This window comes from Nelumbo nucifera, chromosome 8 (assembly GCF_055504915.1).
Source record: "Nelumbo nucifera cultivar China Antique chromosome 8, China Antique-T2T, whole genome shotgun sequence".
Classification (NCBI taxonomy): domain Eukaryota; kingdom Viridiplantae; phylum Streptophyta; class Magnoliopsida; order Proteales; family Nelumbonaceae; genus Nelumbo; species Nelumbo nucifera.
Genome location: NC_142656.1, coordinates 51,421,143 through 51,440,290, shown reverse-complemented (window position 1 = coordinate 51,440,290; position 19,148 = coordinate 51,421,143).

The following is a 19,148-nucleotide window of genomic DNA, read 5'->3' as shown; positions in this document are numbered from 1 at the left end:
TACCAAAAAATTGCATAATTAATAAATGATAGACATTAAATTTGAGTTCCTCGTACTTGGTCATTGGATCCTGCAGTTTAGCTTGATTTTAATGGATTTTTGAAACTGAAATCTCGAGATTAAAAAGGATAGATTAGGGCAAACAAATAAAATATACGGAAAAATACGGAAACATCCGATGTAGAATTCTGAATTCCAACCCCCTATTACTATCCCTCTCTCCTTATAAATCACATCCTGTCCGTGAATTTAACATCAATTCACGGTTAGGATGCATTCCCCTGTACTATAGAGCTATAAAATTCTGATTTGGGCTGATTGGTCATTCCCCCTGTACTATGGGGCTATGGGGCTATAAGTGGGGATTGGGGGACCCATAAAGACTGTCCTAATTTCTGTTGACTGAACCCAATGTCTCTTGCATGAAAGAAATGTAGAGGTGAAGCAAGAAGACAAGGAAAAATACATGAAAAAGTACTTCTATTACTTCCAGAATCAATAATTGAACTGTTATGCATGGAATAATCCTTGGACCACCATTGAGACTCGAATTGGACCGAAAACCGGAAAATTTCAATATATAGGTAGGGGTGCTCATGATTCAGTGGGGGCACTTTTTATAACCGAACCAATAGTATTGGTTTTTGGAAAATCGGTAACCAAAACTGAATTGAAACCTATCGGTTAATCAGTTGATTTCGATTTATCGGTTTTTTATTTTTTACAATATAAATTATAAAAATATATATAAATATATAATAAAAAATTAAAATATATATATATATATATAATATTATATTTTAAATAATAAATAATATATCATATATTATAAATATATATTTATATATAATGCATATTTATTAATTTATAATATATAAAAATAAAAAATATACATAATATATACAAATATATATAAAATATATAGAAATATACATAAAGCAGTCGGTTTGGTTAAGCACCGGTTTTCTATATTGATTAACTGAAACTGAATCGGTACCTTTGGTTTTTGTAAAAACAACGAACCAAAACTGAACGAACCGATTCAGTTTTACCGATTTTTTGATTTAGTTTTGGTCGATTTTTTCGGTTTGTTCGATTTTTCGATTTTTTTGCTCACCTATATATATGTCATAGTTTTATTGGTTTAACTAACTGGTTAGGTCAGACCGTAAAAGCTGTTAAATAACCACGAGGGAAAGGTTATTTGAAGTCAAAAACTTTGCACACACCCTGAAAGCATTGGCATCTACCTATACATTAAGAATATATGGGAGAGGAAACCCAAGGTCATTGAAGGTATGTAGGTTCAAACCATGAAAAGGCAGGCTTTCTTCATTTTGTAGAGTGGGCCATGTGTGTAATTTGTCACTAACCCCATTTATTAGGGCAGTGTTTGGCAAGTCTTTGTGCATGTTTTTTTTTTTTGGGTTTTGGCAAGTTTGAAAGACCGAAAGTCAGTCTTTTTCTATTTGACAACCAAAAGACTCAAAAAGACTGGAAACAATATAATTAAATTTCAGGAAGCTTCAAAAGAAGTTTTTTGGTCTTTCCATATGATAAATAGCTTATAAACATGTTTTTAAAAGTTTGGTAGACTAAGCTACTTAACAAATGGTCTCCGTCTTTAAAAACAAGACCCCAAAAGTTTAATACATCTTTTGGCCATTTAGGCTACTGGAAAATCTTTCTAAAAAGACTTGTCAAACAGCAGCTGTAGGTTTAGTAGGGTGGGTTTTGGTTCATTTCTACCATGGTCAAACTAAAGCTTCCCACCACCTCTGGATTTTTATATCTTGTTTTTTATATCTAAACTCTAAACCCTGACCCCATACCCTTAAACTTTAAATCCTAAAACCTAAACCCTGAACCCTTAATAGCTAAATACCTAAACCCTTATTTAAGTACAAAATGAATTTGGTCGGACATAAGTCCTTCGCCTGGGTAGGAGAGAATAATTCCTTGGTTTAGTGTAGGCAAAGTTCAAAATTTCGATATTGGGTGTATTGTATAGTATCTTTGGGGTTTCGATACATACACCTGTTTACAGGTGTTTCAGGACCCATCTCTTTTTTAATAAAATAATATGCCTAAATACCTCCCCAAAAACCAAATTTTGAAAAAAAAAACTAAAATAATATAAAATAACATGTAAGTACCGATACACCTCTACTTCGATAATTTGAAAGTGTAGGGGTGTAAATAAGCCAAACCTATTCATGAATTACTCAAGATTAGCTTGATATACTCAACAAATTTGACTTGTATATAATCGAGTTCGAGTCGAGCTTTACCCAACTTGAACAGTTCACGAGTCTAATCGAGTATATAATAAAATATGAATTTCTTAATATAATTTTTATTTATAATATAGATAAATGTTAATTTATTTACAATATCAATAAATAAATTCAGAATTAAATTATTTATAATCAACTTGAGTCGAGTTCGAGTAAGAAACTCGAAACTCGATCGAGCTCGAGTAGTTTAATACTCGATTTGCCGTCTCTTATCAAAGAAAACGATTTTGCTGGATTCCTATCAATCGCCACGCCCAGATAAGAAACTGGATTCTTTTTAAACAGCAGTAGACAAGTAATAGTTGAAGACAAAAGTTGCAGTCAAAAGATCTCCAAGATGGGCTCCACCCACTGAAATTATCAGATTGGAAAGAAGAAAGTATTCACTGTTTAGGAAGATTAATTGCACCAAATATAAAAGGCATTATCAGACTATTAAATGTTTCCCAACAACATAAAGACCACACTTTTCTTGTATTCTCTGGAGTAGTTATCTGATGTTTTTTAAAGATGGTTCAAGACTTGAAAATATAGCAAATGCATCACTTTTACATAACAAACGTAGTAAAGGTTGTGCCAGAAGCCTATAATTGGTCTACCTTAGTTAATGAAACAAAACAAATTTTCAGTCACATGGTTAAGATAAGTAATGGGCAGCTGCCATCCTGGCAAGCTTGCTCATATTTGCATGGGCTCAGCATGGCCCACACTAAGCCTATATTAAGAATCTCAGGGCCTAATATATATATATATATCAGTTCTTTACCACAGACTGAGTAATTAGAGTTGGTTTCTCTCAGTGGATATCTTTTCCTTAACGAAAAGGTATGGAATATGGATTATTGGTGGAGGTCCAGGAGCACCCAATTTTCAATAAATAGTGTGCAATCCAAATTATTATATAAAAATTATTTAAAGGATGAAAGTACCCTTCTGTAGTAGCTTTTATTGTTATAAATAGGGCTATTTTTCTATTTTCCTTTGGGATTTTCTTTGTTTATTGATATAAATTAGCATCCTGAATTCTTACCTACCTACCTGTATACATACACACATATATAGATTAGGGGCGCATTTGGCAAGTATTTTTGGGAAGATTTTTTAGTAGCTCTGACAGTTAAAGGATACATTGAGCTTTTGCATGAAGTTTTAAGCAGCCTGAAGCTAGTTTGGCAGATGCACGTCTTTCCGTGTCTTTCTACATGAGAATAAAATGCAAAAGACACAAAAAACTTCATTTGGAACTTCCCGAAATCATCTCAAAATGGGCTTCTCACATCTTTTCGATGCTCCAGCTTTTGGTGACTAGATTTTCTACGAACCAAACGGGAATAAGCTAAAAATCAGTCTACCTAACTTGTAAGCTATAGATGGGTTATAACTTCGGATTAACTGAACTGTATCTACAAGCTATAACCATGCGAACATATGCTACCGTTTTTTGTCCGTAGCTAAACCGTAGCTATATATCTATAGCTATGGTTTTTCTGATGTATAGCTACTATATTTCTTGTAGTGTTAATTGGACAACTGTTTAATCTAATAGTCCCTGTCAGCCCTTTACTTATCTTGGAGTTCTGCTCTGCCCAAGTCATAATATTTGTTCATTTTTATCATAGCAATCATTCATAAACATAGGATCTATTAATTATAAACACATAGGAAGGTCTTTTGAGCTAAAACTTTTCCATTGGAGAAAAGAATATTGATGAGTTCCAAAACTAAATGTTGATACATTTAGCCACGGGCTGAACCGTAGTTATATCCAAATCTGTAACCACGTTTTTTATAAAATCATAACTAAAGTCTTCCATTTATAGCTACAGTTTGTTATAAAACCATAACTAAATGTATCAACTTATAATCATAGTTTTTCAATTACTAACTTATAGCTACGGTTGTTTACAAACCGTGGCTAAAAGATGCAATCTATAGTCACAATATCTTGAAAAACCATAGCTAGATGCCAAGCTATAATTACAGTTTTCTAAAACCGAAGCTATACACATCAACCTATAGCAACGGATTTTGAGAAACAATGGCTATAAGCTGAAATCTATAGCCATTATTTATGCAAAACCATAGCTAATTGTTTGAATCTAGAGAAAACTTATGGCTATATTCCAAATAAAATAGTAAAATAACGACAATTGGAACCACCACTTTAAAGCAACACCTGTTTTATTCATATCACATGAAAAATACATCTATTATTTAAAATGTATTACAAATGTCAAATTTCCCTTAAAAAAATAAAGTTCTAAATATAAAAGAATTACCCCTTGTCTTTGGTCATGCTTTAAGAGCCGCTTGTTTAAGAATATTGGATCTGTAAAAATTATCAAAAGAACAAAATCAATAATAAAAAGCTATTATTATCTTAGCTACAACTAGAAGCATGTAAATAAAATATACGTACATCCAAAGGCAACCTTGTGCATCTCCCAAGGTCTTCACGTTTGCATATCTTTTCATCAACATGCAATAAGTATATTTAAATTCTTTAATAAGAGAAAAGTGGAAGGGATATGAGAAAATTTTGAGAAAAGAAAGATTATTTGGAGTGGAAGAAAGTAAAAAATTTCAAGATAAGATAGAAAATAAAAGCAAGACTAAAAGTAAAAACATGGGAATATGTATGAATAGACTCATATAGAAATCTAAGTGTTTTTTGGGCTATGGCTCAGCCACCAAGGTGGTTACCGCAGATGCCTTCATGAATTTCTCGGAGCACATACTCGCCCTCCTCCTAACAGAGGCATCTGAGGTAAGGCAAGGTGAAGGATCTTCTGTACAATTTTCCCTCCAACAAGGTATAGTGGGCTGCTTGAAAGTGCACTCCGCTATGAAGTTTGCTAGGGCTTGTGCTTTGATAGCGGGCCTCGGATAGTATTATATGTCAAATTCAAATAGCTCGATGGCCCATTTGGTCAAGCGCCCCGAGGTCTTGGGTTTGGTGAGGACAACCCTTAGGGGCTAGTTTGTTAGGACCATTATAGTGTGATCTTGAAAGTATGACCTGAGCTTTCTAGTCGAGACCATGAGGGCGAAGTCCAATTTCTCCACCTCGGGATATATGGTTTTGGCGTCGTAGATGACCTTGCTAATGTAGTAAATTGGCTTTTGCGTTTCTGTTAGACAGTTTTGTATGCCCTTAGCTTCAATCAGTTTTGATGTACTTTTGATATTTAGTGTAAATAAATAAAGTACATGTTTGATTCATGTTGTGTTGTATATTTCTGTGTAAGACCCTTAAACTGGACACTTAATGAGACTCGTGTTAGTTTAGAACATTCACATCCGTTGGATAAGTCTGGGGAGATTTATCCTGTCAAGGCTGGCACTGGTGTGCTGCCAAGTGTTGGGGTGGCTTGTCTTAACCGCTAGGGTGAGACCCGGGGCACATGCAGTGTAGGATTACTTGAATCCTTGAACCGGACCAGATTTCCAGTATTGCCCTGGACCTAGGAGATTGGTGGGCAAAACTAGAATGTTACACCTGACCCCTAAACCCGATTATGGTACTGCACTGGGTGTTGGATTGGGCTGTCTTTGATATGCCAATCAGTGAGATCCTTAGCGGGGGTCAAAACCTGGGTATGTTGGGACAGTTTGAGAATTCATCTAAGTGGGTGATCATAGTGACGGGATCAGCCCCTTTGTCGGACAAAGGTAATGATCGGGGATGCACTCTCTTTGATGGAAACCAAACTGCCGGCAGTTGATTTCAATCGTTGAAATTTTGTTTTGCAAAATTTATATATATATGATATATACTTATATATGGTTTCAAAACGTTTGCAAATGGTTTTAATTCCCGGGATCCATGTGAGTAGAGACTGCAACACTGTTCCTTGCAGCCGAGGGAGAGGTCCTCTCTTGTCGGGCAGTGCTTGATCATTATGGGCTGAGAGGTTAAGTGTAAGGCCATTTAGGATAATACCTGATGGGCTAATCTTGCATCTGCCCACAGTCCCTGGGTTTTATAAGATAGCTTGGCCCAAGGATCACTTAGTGTAAGTGTTGGGCCCATAGGGTCCATGTGATGGGCTCAGGGGGTTCACTGGGCTTTCTAGTGAATTCGGCTAGGCCTTGTAACCGAGGCTGGGCCAAACCCATGTGGCTGATGTGTAGATTAATGCTTGGGTCCCACGCCATACAAAGAAGCCCAACTAGGCAGCAGTTTGGAAGACTATTGAGCACTTAATACATATTGGGCATAAAGTCCATTTCGATCTGGGTTGATTTGATCAGTCACTTAAAGGGGCGGATCTGGATTAGGTTAAGCCCAAAAGCTTATCTAATATGCAGATAAGATTAAGAGGAGTCCTAATCCAAATACAGATTTGGATAAGGGCAACTTCTAATATGATTAGGAGGTTTCTTAATCACCAAGAAAGAGGAAGAAAACCCTAATTCGAATTACTTGAATTCGAACCCCAGGTGTTTTTAGGAGAGCACTCTGCATTCTTGAGATAAGATCTCAGATAACCCTAGAGAAGAAAATAGCAGTTCGCCACCTTCTCTAGCATTCTCCTCCAGTAGCCGCCGCCACCTTTTCTGCTAGTTCGAGTTCTCAGTTAGAGAAGATCAAGAAAGGTTCTTGATTATTCGTGTGGTGCTCACAGTCTTCCATCGAGTTCTTCAGAAGAACCTAGTTCGTGGGACAAACACTGCTGGTTCGGCTCCATCATCACTGTGTCATCTTCAGTGGGAGCTGATCTTGGGATCTTCTTTGGGTGTGAACACCAACGTTGGGAGATACTGCTTCTCTGGATCAGGTATAATCCCTCCCTTCTCTTTTGGTTCAAATCTGGTTTGGTTTGGTTCAAGTAGGGTCCTTGAATTTTGATTCTAAAATCAAGGAATACGATTCCCAGTTGGAAGAAATGTAGGAAATTTTTGAAATTCGCCCACCCATTCCGCAACCTTTTTGGCGTCTATATGATGGATCCTACCATTCTTTCAGTTTCATCTTCTTTTATCAGGACTGAGTTGATTGCCTCATCCCCGGCCAATAGGTATAGGTATAGGGTTTCTCCTGGCGTTGTCCGAGCAAGGAGGGGTGGTGAGGCGAGGCAGACCTTTAGCTCATCAAAGGCACGTTGGCATTCCTCTGTCCGCTGAAAATCTTTCAACTTTTTGATGGTGCGGAAGAAGGGAAGGCAGTGGTTGGTTGACTTCGACATAAAGCGGTTGAGAGCAACTATCCGGCCGGTGAGTCTTTGAGTTTCCTTCACCGACCGAGGGGGTTCCATGTCCAGTATGGCTTGTATCTTGTCAAGATGGGCTTGAATGCCTCTTTAGGTAATGACGAAGCCTAAAAACTTGCCTGAGGTGATGCCGAAGGTACACTTGTTGGGATTAAGCTTCATGTTGAACTTCCACAAGGTGTCAAAGGTGTTGGCCAGGTCCAAAGTGTGCATCTCGACTTTTAGGCTCTTCACCACCATATTATCCACATAAGCTTCGACGTTCCTCCCCATTTGGTTTTTAAACACCTTGTTGACAAGGCATTGGTAGGTGTTCCCTGCATTCTTGAGGCTGAAGGGCATCACTTTATAATAGTAAGTGTCGTGCTTGGTGATGAACGATGTCTTCTCCTCATCCTCTGGATGCATCCTTATTTGGTTGTATCCGGAGAAGGCATCCATAAAGCTGAGTAGCTCGTACCTTGTAGTGGTGTCGACGAGGTGGTCTATCCTTGACAAAGGAAAACTATTCTTAGGGCAGACTTGGTTAAGGTCTGCGAAGTCAATATAGATTCACCATTTCCCATTATCTTTCTTTACCAAAACCACATTTGACAACCAGTTAGGGTAGTATACCTCTTGGATGAAGCCGACGTCAATATCCTATCAACTAAGCCACTATTAAATCAACAATCAAATAAATCAAACTAAATTTGCTTATTTAGTTTGGTTCGATTTGGTTTTCATTTCGATAACCAAATTTGAGTACCCCTAGCTTTCATTGCTTGTGGCATGACATTTGCTTTTTGAGATGAAAAATGAAACACCAAATATGCCATGACTCATGCCTTTGGTTGTAGTGTGTTTGTTGTCTCTATGTCATTAGTGAATAAAGGTCAATGGGGATGGTTGTTCATTGGTGTTATATGCTGAATATTAGAGTCACTATGACTAGAATAAGATAATGTCGCAACACAAAAAGGTTTCACTAAGAGGGGAGAAGAGAAACCAGAGTCAACTCATCGGTTCCGATTCCTAGAACCATAACCAACCTAATCAGTTCATGAACATTGGGTTCATTAGGTCGAACCTAACCCATTGAATGCCCTATTTCTATGTAATATAAAATAACATATATATTATCTATAATATACATATAATTAAATATATGTGGGTCAAGTTAGGTCCAAGGCGGGTTTAATGTATTAGGCCTATGCCCAACCCTAAAATTTGGGGCTCTAATGAGGGCCCGAGCCTCGGCCATGGCTTAAACACAAAATCTAGGTCCAAGAGAGAAATTTTCCAACTCGCTAAAATGATCACCCTTGTTTTATGGCAAAAATAGCAGGGTAAGGTGCCTTCAGTACTTTAAAACACATAAGGCAAAAACATTACCCAAGACCAATTCATTAGTTCTTGGGTTAGACCAGTTTAGTGGATGGTTTTGGCTTTTTTTGGAGTAAATAGGGTTAGGTGTATGATCGAATTGGTTAAGGGTTGGGTTATGGTTTAACAATAATCTAACTAGCTCTAAACATTGGTTAGTGTTATATGTTTTGTTATATATAGAATAAATAATGATGTTTTGAAATATGTAAAATATATATATATATATATGTATATATATATATATTGATTTATTTATATTTTATTTTAGTTTTTCATCTTTCACAAATACAAAAAAGTTAAAAATTACACCGAGGCAAAAAAATGGTAAAGTGGTTGTAATAATTTATTAGTTATTATTTAATTAGTAAAATAATAATTAATAATTATTTATCTATATTGGATAATTATTACTTTATTAATAATTTATTTATGAATTTAAATAATCTAGTTCAATTGTCAATATTATTTTCATTCATAAGTAATTAACTAATTTACTATTAGTGGTTTTCATATTTAGTTTATTATTTTCTATTAATTATTAATTTACTTAAATATTTAAATTATTTTTTGATGATTAGTTTTCTTTAATCAAACAATAATTAATACTTAGTATTTCTATTTTAGAAATTATTTTCCTTTTATTAATGTACTTATGAAATTATTAATAATTTATTTTCTAGTTTAATTATCATTAAATAAAATCATTAATTATTATTGTTATGCAATAGTAATGAGCTAATAATTTGTTAATTATTAATTATATTCATTTACTTTAATAAATTCTTAATTATTAATTTACTATAAAAAGTAATTAATAAATAATAAGTACTTTAAATGAACATTATATGATTATTATTTATGAGCTAGGAATAAAATGATTGTAGCTAAAGATTAACTTCGTAATTATAGCCACGAAATTTTTGTAATTCTTGGCTATAGTGATAAATAGCTCTTTAGCCACGGACAGAATAAGTTTTAATCACGGATAAATTGTCCGTAGCTAAAGCTCAACTTCTGCTTTTGTAACTTATAGCCACAGATACATTATAACCGTGGCTATAAATATCTTTTAGCAACGGGCATAAAAAGTTTTAACCACGGATAAATATCTTTTAGCCACGGACAGAATAAGTTTTAATCACGGATAAATTGTCAGTAGTTAAAGCTCAACTTCTGCTTTTGTAACTTATAACCACAGATACATTATAACCGTGGCTATAAATATCTTTTAGCAACGGGCATAAAAAGTTTTAACCACGGATAAATATCTTTTAGCCACGGACAGAATAAGTTTTAATCACGGATAAATTATCCGTAGCTAAAGCTCAACTTCTGCTTTTGTAACTTATAACCACAGATACATTATAACCGTGGCTATAAATATCTTTTAGCCACGGACAGAATAACTTTTTAATCACAGACAAATTATCCGTAACTAAATCTCAACTTTTTAGCCACGGACAAATTGTCCGTGCTAAAGATCAACTTCTGTTTTTATAACTTATAACCACAGATGCATTGTAACTGTGGTTATAAATATCTTTTAGCCACGGGCAAAATAACTTTTAACCACGGATAAATTGTCCATGGCTAAAGCTCAACTTTTTGTTACGAACATTAAATTTTCGTGATTATATCCCATGTTTTAGCTACTAAAGTGCCGTAACTATAGCCCTATTTTCCTGTAGTGTAATTAACCTAGTGGATTTGCTCTCTAATGAACGGTTCAGATCTACCACAGGATTGCTCCACATAACAGAGATGGGTGGACAGTGTAGGGAAGCAAAAGTAGAAATATTAATATGCAACTCATGAGCTTTCATTTGGTTGCAGTAACTGCTCATTCATGGAGTAGCAACAGAAAAAAAATCAATCTACCTAATTCTCTCAGTTACTTTAGTTGCAGAACTCTAATACTGGATCTAATTCTTCACAATCCAAAAAAACCCTTCAGATTTGTTGCTCATACCAACTCCTATTATCCTCGGTTAAATAGTCATGAAGTCGTAATGCACTTCAATAAATTTTTGGCTTAGGTTCTATTGCACGCTTAAATTTGGCATTCATGGTAATTCTAATGCTAATCCTCTCCCTCGTATAATTCATTACATTGTTTCCATAAAGTTTGCTATTAGGCAAGGAAGGCAATTTTTATCTTTTAGGCTTAACTTAGCCTTAATTCATGCCCCTTAATGAGTCCCATGGATTTTTTGTTTTCTTTTTTCTTTTACCAAAAAGAGAATAAAAAATTACTCACATGGTTTTAAAAGGCTCAAGCCTTGAAAAGAGATACTCAAATTTTGTCTAAGGGACGATTAAGGCTGCATTTGGTATTTCTAATTTTAATGACTTAATCTCCTTTTTGTAATTAAAAACTCAGTGTTTACAGAGGCATTTAACTGCAGAAATAAATAAATCCTTAAAATAAGGAATTCCAAATGCAGCCTAAGCCTCATATTTTTGGTATGAAGATTAAGCTTTTATTAGAAAGAGGTATAAGCATCAAGCCTCAAGGCATGAAGCATAGAAAGGCATAAGCCTAAAAAACCTAGGAAAATTGAGTTTATATAATATAAAATAGAAGATTGTTTAGTTTTTTTAGTTTCTCTTAGGGATTAGGTAGAATTCAACACAACAAGGGCCAAAAAGAACCTTGATCATTTTCTTTTCATTATTCCATTATTGGTCAAATCAAGTGGTTTTTTCCTTATAATTCTATACTTTTGGGTGACTAGAAATCTTAATTACATCCACTTACCAAAAGAAATCTAGCATCCTAAGTTTGTCATTTTTTTTCTTTTTTGCCTCTTAATTCTCTTCTTAATGGACTTCTTTTCTTTTTATTGTTTTTTTTTTCTTTTGCATAGATTAGGCTGCATTTGGCATTTCTTATTTTAAGGACTTATCTCCTTTTTGGGTGACTAGAAATCTTACATCCACTTACCAAAAGAAATCTAGCATCCTAAGTTTGCCATTTTTTTTCTATTTTCTCCACCAGAAAATGCTGTCTACCTGATTTTTTGTCTCTTAATTCTCTTCTTAATGGACTTCTTTTCTTTTTATTGTTTTTTTTTCTTTTGCATAGATTAGGCTGCATTTGGCATTCCTTATTTTAAGGAGTTATCTCCTTTTTGCAGTCAAAAACTCATTGCTCATATGAGCATTTTAACTGCAAAAAGGAGATAACTCCTTTAAATAAGGAATGCCAAATGCAGCCTTAAACCAAGTTGTTTCTTTTCATCTAAAATGTTTGTTAAACAAAAATCTAGCATCAATTATATGAATGATTCATTAGAAGATCTCATTAGTGAAACAAAAAGTTTGATGTTGGGAATTTTTGGTAATCTATAACATATGTTTAGTCATTTGAACAATTTGAGAAAGTTGGATTTTGAAACTTAAAACATAAAAGTTTATGGCTGCTAGTTGATTAGTTATTATTTTATTGAATGTTAAAAGCCTAGAAGTTGTTACTTACAAACTTCTATTTTATGGATACTTGAAAATTCTATCACTCTGTGTTAGTTTATCATTTAATCTTTCTTATTATTTATAAACTTTAATAATCATTCTTTTAATTTTCATGGCTTATGTCTAACCTTTTTGAGCCATTATGCCTCAACTATGCCTTTAGCCTTTTAAAAACCTTGTTTGTTCAATTAGTCAATTTCCTCATTTTCCAACCATTTGTGGAAAGTGTTTTTAAGCTTTTTGCTTTTTAAATTTCTTTCATTTTAATTGATTTATATTTTATGCTTTTATAGGCTATCAAATGATTTCAAATAAATCTCTTTTAAAGCTGATCTTATTCTTGAGAAGATTTGAAGAGAAGACTTTTTTTCATGTAAAATCCCTCTTCCTTTTGAGACTTGTGTTTCTTTGTGATGTGTCCTGCATTGCTCAAGAAGTTGTTTATTACCCTTACCCAGTATGCTCTTATGCACCAAGTGTGCTTTTACTAATACTGTAAAGAGAAAACAGGGTTTTGAGATTTCATCAATGAACGAAAATATGGCCTCCAGTTCAGCAGTTCAACTGTTTAGCCTAATAATCCATTGCAATTTAAAAATAAAAATATAATTAAAATAAAAATGGCCAAAACCGTTGTTAGCGACAAACAGATTGATGGTTTGACCACCTGGGTCAGCAGGTCGCTGACCAACGATTTTTAACAAAGAAATGATTCATTGGTGAAATGGAACCAGTTGCTTAGATCGACTGAACGGTCTGACTGTCCAAGTCAACAAGATTTGAAAACCATATACTTAGGGTAATTTCCGGTACTTGTTCTATTGGATAAGTAAAAGTTATCTTATTTTGCTTTTAGCTTCTGCATTAATTTTTGGTATCTACATACAACAATAAAGTGAAAATTCATTCTTTAACACTTTAGATTCCTTTATAAAGGTCCTGAAAATCATACCACAAATGATTTAGAAACCCAAATTCCTACATATTTTGTCCTGGTTCTACCTATTCATCGTTATAAGTTTCATGTACTTGGGTTATGTTTTGTTTGGTACCATAGCTGCTTTTACGTATGTACCCGAAACCTTTTGGGTTCATCAATACACAATAGTAAGAGACATATGTTGTCACTAAATAGAACCGTTTTGGCGACCTGTTCCTGGGTCAAATGGTTTGACCACCCAGTCCAACCCTGGGCTGGATGATTTTGGGGTCCAAAACTGGACCCAAATCCATGACCGGTTCCCAGGTCAACCAGCCTGACTATCTGGTCTGGTCTGGTTTTTAAAGCCGTGGCTAGAATGATTAGACTTTATCCCAGGAGTAAAAAACACCAATTTGGTGTTTCTAGAAATGGCTTCTCACACATGAATTTTTAAGATATACCTATTTCAACCATAAATAGTCACAAATAACAATTGTATGCAATCCAAAACATTTCAAGTAAAAACAACAATGATACCAAATACGACCTTAATTAGTTCAATTAACTATACAATGTCAAAGCTATTTTATAATACTTGTCTGTATTAAACAAACACCTCCCTACTATTATGTCCTCCTCTACCACCTCTTCTTCTTCTTTCTTTGAATTCATTCACCTAATTGAATTGAAGTGGTGACATGTGCTTTTGGTGATAGAAAGCAAAGCACTCTTAAATCCCCATACACTAATGAAAAAGTAAAATAAATTTACCAGCTGTTAATTCGGCACCTTTGAGAAGAATATTATCTAGAGAGGCCGAATACATGAACATAGCATTTCTGGAGCAGGATCAGAAGTTTTGATAGGGACTTAACATATGCAGCTGTGGAATGATCCATGCATATCTGGTTTGGACCTACACTGGCCCTTGACATATGCAATTCTGGCATGACCTATCTCTGGTTGGACCTACAGCCAGGCCGGCTGATCAGGACCTTAGCATAATTGAGGTCCCTACTACCCCATCAAGCTGCTCATTGTCGAAGCAAAACTGCCTTTGTCAGTGATTCATGGTTATCAACATAATGGCAATATCAAGGTGCCAGCTAGCTAGTTGGTGAACTCTGTGGGATGTGGGTACCCTGATATGGGGTTGCACCCATATATAGCCAAAACCCTAACACTAACGACAACAATAATAATATGGGATATGTTTTTTCTTGTTTTTTAAAGGGAAAATGAAAAATGATTATTAAAAATCATGAAGGGTGACCCCCTCCTAAGGAAACTACTATACATGGAGAATGACTATAACTTATATCCAGTGTCAATAAAGACTTTAAGAAGAATATTATTGAAGATGATAACCTTTGTTTGATCTTCAATCTTCATGATCAAGTTGGGTAAATCACTGGACTATTTTTGCCAGGTGGGGAATCCTTACCTCATCCAAATGTTGTTCATTAATTGGATGAGCAGTATGTTTAATCAAGGATATGTATCAACCTTATATTTCCACCTTCTATTGAAGTTTTTTCTAAGGCTGCGTTTGGAAACAATACAAATAAGTGTGAATGCAAATATGTAGAGTGTAAAATGGTTCATATAAGGCTGTGTTTGGAAATGATGCAAATAGAGTGTAAATTCCGGTTTAAGGTAAATTTGTACTCTTGTTCACTTTTGCCTGTATTTGGTAATAACATAACATTTTTACATTGGAAAATGACAGACCAATGCACATTTACATTGATAATAAGATGTAAAAGTACATCAATAAAATAGAAGTGAATTTGCATTCAAGTGGGCTTTTGGCAAAAAAAACATACACTTTATTGGAATTCATGTTTGCAACCATTACAACTAAAAGTCTGTTTGGTAAAAAGGTAAATTTGTCAATGCAAAACTAACCCAACTTTGCAATTTATATGAATTATTTTACACTCTACATATTTGCATCTTTTCCAAATGCAGCCTAAATTGTAAAGTTGGGTTAGTTTTGCACCGACATATTTACCTTCTTACCAAACAAACTTTTGGCTGTAATGGATGCAAACATAAATTCCAATAAAGCATACATCTTTTTTTTTTTTATCAAAAGCCTATTTGAATGCAAATTTACTTCTTTTCTATTGATGTACTTTTACATCTTATTATTAATGTAAATATACATTGAAAAATATATTTTTTGTCATTTATCAATGCATAAATATAATGTTGTCAAATACAGACAAAAATGAACCAAAGTGCAAATTTACCCTGAACCAAGATTTACACTCCATTTTCATCGTTTCCAAACGCAGCCTAAGTAATATATGTTTATTTAATAGTTTAAGTGAGAAATGCATATAATGACATGGATGGAGAGAGAGAGAGGCCGGCATGGATGGAAGCGGCAAGAGGCAGACTCTTGGATGATTTATATTTCTGCACCAGACCATTTGAGTAGCAGTCTAGCAGACAATAATGGCAGTTTCTTATTGATTACTGATTAGATCCCTGCCTATTTTTTATTTTGGTTCACGGGAAAATTTGCTTCTACTGATGAATCATGGGACTTAAACATAAATTGAGAGAGAAGAGAGGCTGAGGTTGCTTTTGTCCGTGTATCATGTCATCAGTCATCCAAATAAATAGCAATGTCCCGGACCCTTACGGATTGCAGAAGCCCATTATCTTAAGTGGGCCTAAACAACCTAACTGAATAAAATTTCTGGACCCACAGTCAGTGTAGTAGCAAATATGAATCTCCAATAGATCACAAACAGCTATGAGACATGGGTAAGTTGATACTAGCAAGAGTACTCTAGATGAAGAGCTTACATCAAGATGAAGAATGCATGCACTCTAAGTTTGGACCACCAACCCAATAGTTTGGACTTTGGATCAATGAGCTACTGGGCCTTATGTTGCATGTGTGGAAACACTGGTTTCCTTTACGATATTAAAGTCTTTCTGCCTACACCCACCATTGATAGCTGACAAAATTTTCATGGTATGGCCCTGGATATCTGGTGTCATTGCATGCAACCCTAAATTTGCAATCGTACTATTTGCTAGTTGTACTGAGTTGTGCCACCAGAAGGATCTCTTTCTTACAAGTGTGTATGTTCTCTGGTACAACCTAAAGTTATACTTGCTCACTTATATGCAAACAAACAAAACAACAGTGGCTGTTTAATTAATTTGCAGTGGGATTAGCTAAGGAAGTTTTCTATCCACACCCATCTTTACATTTCTGTTGCTGCATAGAGGAATCTTGTGGACAATTAAAATCAAGCTTCAAAATATCAATAAGCTCTATCACCGGTAGAGGCGTATCGGACGATATTAATACTTTTTTTTTTTTTTACTTTTTGTTTATACATTTTTTTTTAGAACCGGTTTAGAGGGGCCGGTTTAAGGCTCCTCCACCCCCTAAATCGGCCAGAACTCCAATACATCACTGTATGTACATATCAGAGAACTCATAGAACAATACATATCGGCCGATACATATCCATACTTTCAACTTTGGTTATAATTAAGATGGTCTATCAGATTAAGGGATTTTTTGATTGTTCACATGTTTGCTTCCATATGATATACAACATTCTTACATCCCACTTTGTATTGCAGTATAATTTTGCAATTAGCAAGAACAGTTCAAAGTTGATCAACTTTTTAGCTTATCTATTACCCAATAGGAATTCATCATCACTATCATAGTTATTTCCCTTTTCTTTATGATTGAGTTTTTGAGTCAATGAATGATAAACATGTCAAAAAGCAAGAGAAAAGCACTAATTTGCTGTTTGGCTTTCAAAAAGTAAAAAAGAAAACTTGCTATTTACTGCCCAATGGCTTATAAGTGTATGGTAGTAATTGTAATACTAATTATTATTGATATTTATTGGTACTAATAATTTGTCTCCATGTATGTCTCTCTCCCCATCCTTTATTCACTGATGGAGTGATGATCCAATGATTGTGCTCTCATTGATTACATCTAGAGAATTGTGAAAATTTTCTATTTCCAATACACTGAGAAATAAACTTGTAGGGTGTAATCAATGAGAGCACACCTATTGCAACATAGTTCTTTTCAAGTATTGATAATAAAAATGATCAAGAACTAAAGAAGGAAGTAAGATTTGCTACTCACAGAGTGAGTCTCACACTAACCTCACAATACATCAAGTATAGGAGAAATGACCTCCACCATGGTCCATGGCAAAGCATTTAACATATTTGTGAAGACTGACTGGAAACGAGGATAATGTTTTTTAAATTGTCTTACCTTGGAATCCAAGGAGACCAATTAATCCATGGCAGTCCCACCTTATCAGTTCCTCCCTGGCAGCACAGTCTAGCTCATATTAATTCTGTGGCAGATTTGCTTCTCAACTGAGCTGAATGAAGCATGAATCCTATAATGTACTCATCACTCAACTGGCTTCATCAATGGAGGCCGGAGAAATGCTAAGGAAGAGGAGTAATGCCTTTAGAAAGTGGTTCTAGCTAGGTTTAGTAGCCAACTGATGAGAGCAATGTCATTAATAAATTGTCTGTTTTGGAATCTTATCAGTTTCCTTCACCACTATGTTGAATTAATCAAGCGTAATAAGCCCTCGTTTATACAGAATAGGTGGCTTGATGTTTTATTTGTTCAACTCGACACTTGACAAGTTGAGAAACAAACTACACAGTTCCTTTACTTCCTTCAACAGAAGAAAAGAGCATCCGAGGAGAAGAAATTAAAACCCATATCGTTAACAGTGTGTTTGTAAGAGAGAGAGAAAGAGAGAGAGAGATCACCATTTAAAAACTTCTCTTGTATCTTATCCTTGGCTTATGTACCCTACAACTGCACATTATGAACATCTCACATATTTACATGTATCATTCATGGAGAAATGTTCCCAATGAGCAGCTGTGGTGCACCCTGGGTAGGTGTGGGTAGGAGATCCCAACACATCTCAAAAACTTGTCCTCAGTTAAAACCGGTTTATTAATGTTTTTAATGGCCATTTTATTTTTGTAAACAAGTGGTAATTGTGGTTGATTGGTTTGTAAACTAGGGAGCTTTATCATTAATTGTTGGGAAAGACAGGATATGTTTCCTTCCTCCCGGCCTTTTGATAATGGTTAGTAAAATTTAAGGCGGTGATCTCCACTCAGCTGAATAAACTTACGGTTCTAAGTAAGGAAAAAAAAAGAACAGAAAAGGAAAAAAAAAAAAGCAGATGTCTTGTATAATGATTAACAAGACACTGCAGAATTCTCCCTAACATGTTCATCAATCATCAATTCTACAACTTCAAAAGCAGATGTAAGGGGGCTTACTCCATGTGCATCTTTTGTGGGGTTTAGCCGTTTAGAAGACCAAAACATCCTCTATGGCCTTTTATGATTATAAAGAATAGCATTCTTTGTACATCAATAAAATCCTGAGGTGACAAGTTTGAGAACACAAGTTCAAGTTTTAGAGCAGCCATTTTATACAAGAAATTAAGGTTTTCGAACCGCTATTGATCAAGACGGTCAGATCATTCGGCCCAGAAACATTTCAGGCAATTGGTTCCATTTTACCTCAAACCTAGTCCCTAGCCAAAAGCCATTGAATTGGTTAATGACCCATTGATCTGGAAAGTCAAACCGTTGATTCATTTAATAGTTTTTGGCCGTTTTTTATTTTAATTTTTTGTTAGAACGGACCGTCCATTTGAACCGGACAATCGAATCATCAATCTAGAAACCAGTGGCCAAAACAATACCAATTCCAAATCAGTTTTTAAAACATTGTAAAAAACACACAAAAAAAGTCAAGTATCTGATCCACTACCCCTCCCAAGGCTCTCCAATCAACTAATCTCAACATTGGGTAATGGCCCTCTTTTA